Source organism: Acomys russatus, chromosome 13 (genome assembly GCF_903995435.1).
Source record: "Acomys russatus chromosome 13, mAcoRus1.1, whole genome shotgun sequence".
In the NCBI taxonomy this organism is placed as follows: Eukaryota; Metazoa; Chordata; class Mammalia; order Rodentia; family Muridae; genus Acomys; species Acomys russatus.
The window spans coordinates 59,791,690-59,799,063 of record NC_067149.1 but is presented as its reverse complement, the minus strand read 5'-3'; positions in this window follow the sequence as shown (position 1 = coordinate 59,799,063).

The window sequence follows — 7,374 nt, the reverse complement described above, 5'->3', positions numbered from 1 at the left end:
CGGGTCACCCAGAGCCTGCAAACAAAGGCTCACAGCCCCATCTGCAAGTATTTGGCATCTGTCTCTGAGGTGGTAAACAAACAAATTCTTGTTACCTATGGTCTCTTTAGGCTGTTTCCCCCCTTTGTTTCTTTTGTTCTTGGTGCACTGACAGCTATCAGCAGCCATGGTTTTTCAGGTTGACCTCACAGCCCAAGCCTACCTGCTGTCAGAAATTTCTAAGTGGGCACCTCTAGCTATTAACGAAACACATAGTAGTCACCAATTTTTGTCAATTAAGGCAAGAAACTATTTGAGGCGTAATATTTTTTTCTCTGAGAAGATTGAAACAGTAGAGATTAAGAAATCACAGAAGCCCTATCACCATGTTGGAGATTGGCTTTTATTTATGTTGCTGGTGGGAGGTTGATAGTCTAATTGGGGTACTCTGCGGCCATCAGTCACCTGCCGTAGTAGCTTCTGCATTACACATCCAGGGGACAACTTTGTCCGAGTTCATTCCCTCATTTGTGGACCCTGAATTGCTGAGCATGGAAGAAAATCCCACATTCCCAGTCTCCGCCTTCAGGATGAGAGTCATGTAGATCTGCTCGTGAGACTGTGTGGCTCAGTGCAAGTCCTTTCCACAACTGTGTATCACACCGTCCTTCTACGGTAAGAGTCTCCTAGCCCACGCACCATGAGACTCTCAACGAAACTGCCAGTAATTTAAACATAATTTTTATCTCTGCTTCAGATTCGAAAGCCATTGTTCTATACCAAAATGTAGACATAACTATGGCACTTATCTAATGGCAGAGATAATGACTCAAAATCGAGGAATCCTGTGTTTTGTCTTTACTTAATGCTCTAAAGAAAGTATTCTCTGCACTGAAGTATGTTGTCGCAAAGCTTTAAAAAAAAAAAAAAGTAACCTCCTTAAAGCAGTGGGTCTCAACCTGTGGGTCATGACCTCTTTGGGGGTTGAATGACCTTTTCCCAGCAGTCACCTAAGACTGTCAGAAAACACAGATATTTACGTTGCGACTCATAACAGTAGCAAAAATCACACCTATGAAGTAGCAACAAAAGTAATTCTCTGGTGGGGGGTGCGGGGTCACCACAACATGTGAGGAACTGTATTACAGGGCCACAGCATTGGGCAGGTTGAGAGTCACTGCCTTATAGCAACCTGAAGTGCCTGTTGCTCATGTCGGGAAGACCTGAGAGTGCAGTGAGAGCCAGATAAATAGCAATAAATGGAAGGTCCCATCACTATAACATGGACTTTTTTTTTTGTTGTTTTGTTTTAATCAGTAATAGACACTGTATTCCAGGGAGCATCTCAGACTCCTTTCAAGGACCTCAAGTGAGGTCGCTAGAGGGTTTTACAGCAGGCAGGGACCTCCTGACTCTGACAACAGAAAACAAGGGAAAACTTAAGTCACATAAGAGAAGGACGAGGAATATGCTGGCCACCAAAGGATACGATCTGTTCCTTGTGGCATGCAGAAAACCCAACTCTCAAGTGTGGTACTTGATAGTTGGTGATCCAGAGACACACATATGGGACAACCGGAAGCCGCAACCTGTACCAGACACTGGCTACGGATGCTCAGAGCCTATATAGCTTCCCTGCTGGCTCCAGGCTTCCTGTTTGGTAGCCTTTCCTAAAGGAACCCAGTTTGGGAAAATTCCTTAAGGTCCATAAAAATCTAGAGGACAAAATAACGGAGTTTAGTTTGAAGTTAAAATCTTCCCAGGGAATCCAAGATATTGCAATGGCAGCCATAACCATCTGTTGTATGCCTTTTTCTGGGAAGGCAGGAACATTGATTCACTCCAGATGGGCACCAGAGCTGTAGCAGGGAAGAGTTCTGCCCTAGGCTAGCTCATTGGGCTAATGAGCCCATTGCAGTTACTTACTGGAACACCACCACAGCTTCACCAGCTTGGATTGACTCAGGAGAGCGACATCCCTGCAGCTCCCTGCACAACTTGTGAACGCTTTTCCCTGAAGAAAGCCTCCTCACCCAGCAACTGTTCACTCCTTACATAACCACCAGGAAAGGGCCTATTGAATCTCTGAGCTTAGTGGAAAGTCTTAGAAGCTCTCTCCTCCCTTCAGGGGCAGCGGATGTTTCAACGAGGACTAGGACGGGTAGCTGCACACTGCCATCCCTACTTTCCCTCTCCCTCCCCCTCCCCCAACCCCGCCCACACCTGCCTCCTTCCACCAGGAACCCTGGCCTCAGCTTTTTCAGGTTTTAGCTCTCCCAGAATTTCTACTATCAGGGTCCTGGGAGCCATGGCCTGAAACAGCTTTCCCATCTCATAAACAGGGCATTGGTTTTGCATTCAGAAAATTAGGCTCAGTTTTCCCAAAGCTTATGGTTTCTTATTTTCCTTCTCTCGTTGGCTTGGCGATTTCCACTTCCCTTTGCATCTGGGAGTCTCCCTAAGGTCACCTCAATCCATCGGTTAGACCCCCATAATGTTGAAATTCTAAAGTACCAAGGCTACCTCGTAAGACCTCTCCCCCTAATCTCACACACTGTCATTTCATACACAGAGCCACAGATCCATAGATTCCTACGGTAGAGAAATGTCAGCCTCTTACATAGTTGGAAGAGTGGCTGGATAGAGCCTCAGTCTGTTGCCCTGGCTGGCTTCTAACTTATGATTGCCCGGTCTCTGTTTTTCAAATGCTAAGATTATAGATGTGTGCAGGACCCCTACCAACCTTCAGGCCTTTGACGAGGGAAACCAAACAAAAATATATCCAAGAAGCAAGCAAGCTCTTCTCAGTATGGTAGCCTTTCCTTGAAGTGGTCAGCACTGGTTTTGATCTCTAACTAGAAAAGCCTCTGAAAATCATCTTCCCTAGGACAAAAACGATCTGGCCATTGAAGTGATTAGCATCTTCAGACTTTACCTCCAACCTCTCTGCCTTGTAGCTGAATGGTACAATTCTGATCACCGTTTGGAACCCCATTTAAAACTTAAGTAATTTCATCCTGACACACTCTTACAACACTTCTGAAGCAGAAATCCTGCTCCTCTGGCTCCTCCAATCTTTTCTCCCTTCTTCCTAGATCTTCCCTGAGCCTTAGGGGTAAGGTTCTGTTGTGGACGTCTCAAGACTCCGTCAGTGTTATTCTTATGTTTTAGGTATATGTGCCACAGCCAGAGATACTGGGCTAGTTAAGAGGCAAAGCCTGGGTCCCAACATGGGCTGCTTCTGACCTTACCGATGACTCTGTCATCCTAATTGAATCCAGGCAGGAATTAGCCTCTAATTACCTCTGTCACTCACTCGGGCTCCAAGAGAAAGAGACATGTGAAGGATGTATGAAGGTGGGGGAGCAGGAACTGTGCAGACCTGTGGCTCAGAGAGGGACCCAGAGGATGCAGACTCCAGATGTTTCAGCTGAGAGCATCTGGATTTGGGAATCTGAAGAGAAGTGGAAAAGATGGTGGAAATTCTGCATTGAATAATTTTTGGAGTTAACTGACTATTTAGCTTTAGTTTCTTGGTTCTGTATTCTGGCTTTGATCAGACTCGCTACTCTGCCTTCCTACTATTTGACAGTCCTCTAGAATTTAATGTTTGCGTGTTTTCAGTGTGACTTCTCCTGTTTTTCCCAATGTTCTCTGGTTGGGATGCAAAGTTTCTTAATATTTGATAAACACTTCTCTTTTCTACGAGCCAGCATCGGCCAGAATGCCTCAAATGTGCCCTGTTTTGCTGTGCATGCATCAGATTATTTGAATGACATGTCTGTAACTGATACTTTTAAAACATAAGGTGTTTGGTTAAGCTGTCCACTTGCTCCATTTGCAAAGCTTTTCATGTAATGTTCGCCTGGGCTTTACCTCGGCTGCATCTTTAGAGGAAGCTCTTTAAGCTTGGTGCTTTGTGATGGCATTAATATAGTCTGGGAAGCACTGCACTCTGTGGTGGACTCGGGAGTAACTGCATGCATCTGTTTATTCTGCACAGCAGACTTCTCACTTTGCTGACAATTCAGTTTTGTTACAGAACCTGTCGGAGGCTGGGTGGCAGCTTGGCACGCAGGGAGCACTCTCCCTCGTTCATTGCAGATTTCTTTGCTCACATAGTCCACAGTCCGTGGATGCTCTGCTGCTCTAAAGCTGCTCTTGTTTCCTTCTGTGTATTAGAATGGACGAGTTTTCAGATGTTTTTAGTTATGGCAATATTTAAAAACTCGACCTTAATAGCTCTGTAAGCTATTAAATACAGGGGAAAGTTGGCTACTTTTAGCATTTTTGGGAGAGAAAAAAAAAAAACAGAACCCAAGAAAATGACTTTCTATACTGTTTTATTATGCTCATGCTTAGATTTACAATAATAATAATAGTAATAATAATAATAATAATAATAACTATTTTTGTTTGTTTTAAAATAATCCCTATCGATATTGTCCCTTGATGTTATCCTTTAGATCAAGGGAAATGGAAAAATAGAGATCAGCCATCCCCAAATGTAGAAAAGACACTGACAGCCAGACACCCAGTGATGGCTGGTAGAGAATCGGGCTTGTATGAAACGAGTCCCTGGTGCCTCCAGCACTGCCATCCCATAAATAATCCACAGAACTGCATGATTGACAGCAGCATGCCTGCCACTCTCACTTGCAGAGTGAGACAGGAATGACAGCATCTTTTAATTTACTTTCGTGCCTGCCCATCATCACCCTTCAAGAGCAAGCTGTTAACACACATGCACGCATGCACACACACACACACATACACATCAGAGAGTAGATGAGACCTCTTGGCAGTGATTATGCAAGACATATAATTGCAGAATGCAGCTATTTTCCATTTTTATCCTGAGAAATTTTGCTACAGTAGACCAATTTTCCTTGATACGCTTTCCCAACTATCTCCAATATACATATATTCACTTTATTGCTTGTTTTTAAAGGATAATATAATTTTTTAAAATTTCCAACTAATACATATACCCTTGTCACAAGACAGAAGAACAGAAACAGATGAAAGCACTCCAGGTGAGCCTGACTCCTGTGTATCTACCAACACCATCCCCAGGCATCTCCCCAGAGGGATCACCATCTGTTTGTTTTCTAATTTCATATGTCTTGTACAACAGTGCATACTTGCACATAGCAATGGCATGCATTATTTTAAGATAGAGTGCATATATTTTTAAATATTGTACCCAGTTATGTTGTGTGGATATGTTTTTGTTTTAATTCGGGTGTTCGAAATGAGGCTGCTTTAGTTTGTCCATAGCTACTAATTATGACTGTCTCGTGCTCGATGAGTGATATGAGTTTTTTGCCAGCTGCAGATAGTTTAATTCTGGAGACTCTGGAGAGGGTATGAATTGGAGAGCCCTGAGAGCCTGGGGTGGCTATTTCCTCTGCTGCTGCCCCTGCTGCTTGTGGCTCATCCTGCTGTGGTGTTTGCTGCTGTGTTTGCTATTGCTGGTTTGCTGGAGATACTCTGATCACAAAGATTGGAATCACCTCAAGGAACTCAATGACCCTAATCAGCAGGAAGTAGTCTAAAGAGCCCTATACTGCCTTTCCTGTCTAATCTTTTTTTCTTTCCTACCTAGTGTTGGGAGGGGGGGTGGGCAGAGAGGATGGAAGGGATTGAAGTGGAATAGGGGTTGGAAAGGTGATAGATATAAGAATCCAATAAAGTAGACCAAAAAAGTATGCCTACATTGTACCTTGGTTTTGTTTTGGAGATACTTTTCTGACAGCATGCTTGCATTTATTTTATATATTTTTAAATGTGAAAGCTTACATTGATCTTCTGGTAGGTTGAATTTTTTAAAATCATAGTAATACAACATTTTCTTAATTCCTTGAGAATCCCAATGTACTTTGATCATAATCACTCCCCTACTCCTCTCCTCAATTCTTCCCAGAGCCAACTCCTGCCTCCCTCCTCACTCCCAACTTCATACCTACTTTTGTTTTTTTGTTTCGTTTCGTTTCTTAAATGAGATGTGGGCCCACTGGAGTGTGGTCAACCTACGAAAGACCACACTTGTAAAGAAAACTGACGCTCCTATCAACCGTCCAAGACTTCTTAGTCAAGAGTGAGGATTCATGAGCCCTGCTGACTTCATGCTAGAGTGCCGAGCGGCTTAATCTTATTCAGGCAACTAGAGATGCCTCAAACTCCTGAATGCTGTGGTCCCCTCATGACTGAAAGATGCTATTTCCCCAACATCTGGCTCTTCCAACCTTTCTGCCTCTTCTTACAAGATGATCTCTGAGTCCTAGATTTGTGGCTGAACACTCTGTTCATTGCACTTTGACCAATGGTGAGTTTCTTCAGCCACTACACAAATAAATGTCTCTGGGTGATGTGTGGGGAGCTGGGTATAAAGATATGAGTTTGTGTGTGACCCGTAATGGCCCAGAGTTACAGAGGAAAGGCTGAGGGAACTTCAACCCGATACCTCAAAACATGAAGACAGCCGGAGTTGGCTACCTTCCTTTTCCCAATCTGGCACCACAAACCTGGCCCTCCAACCCTCAGCCCTTAGTAACAACTTATCATCCTGACAGTTACCAGGCTTCACTCACTGTTTGACCTTATGAGGCTTTTCCCCCTGGACCCTAGAGCCCTGACTATGCAGATGAAGTATCTTCAAATACCCCCGCTCTGGGTAATGGTACATGATCACACAAACCTTACCCCAGAGACCCTGGCCACCTCCCCAGGGGCATTAACAGTCCCTTCTCCATGCATTCAATAAATTGAACTAGTCCTCCAAAGCTGTTCTCAGGTGTGTTCTTTACACACACACACACACACACACACACACACACACACACACTTACCACCTACTGAAACCCTGCCCGGCTAAGATTTACTCCCTCTGTCTCAGTCCAGTGAGCAATGGGCCTGTACCCCAGGGAGAGGTGGACACAGGGCAATTTGATGCCATGCCCATTTACCAAGACAGTAGTAGTATGTTACCTCTTAGCCTTGCATGCTTCCCCAACTGTAGATTCTTGGCTTCGATTTATTTCTAATATGTTATTTTTGGTCCTACAAATTGTCAAAATACTGAGGCTAGATTTCAGATTTTCTGCCAGTTTATCATACAAAGATCACTAATGTCATCTAAGCATATTAACCGCCAATCAAAGCTCCATTTGAGTTGATTTCCTCAAAATTCGAGATAACATGGCTAAACTGTTTTTGTAAATACAGTGGTTACTAAATTAAATCTGGTTGTTTGTTTCTCTTTTCCTAGCTTTCTTACAAACACACATACACACACATACACACAAACACACAATCTTACAACTGTTCTATTGCCCAATTAAAAGTCAATACAACCCATAACAATAAGAGCTAAGTGAGAAATCTGATTCTGTC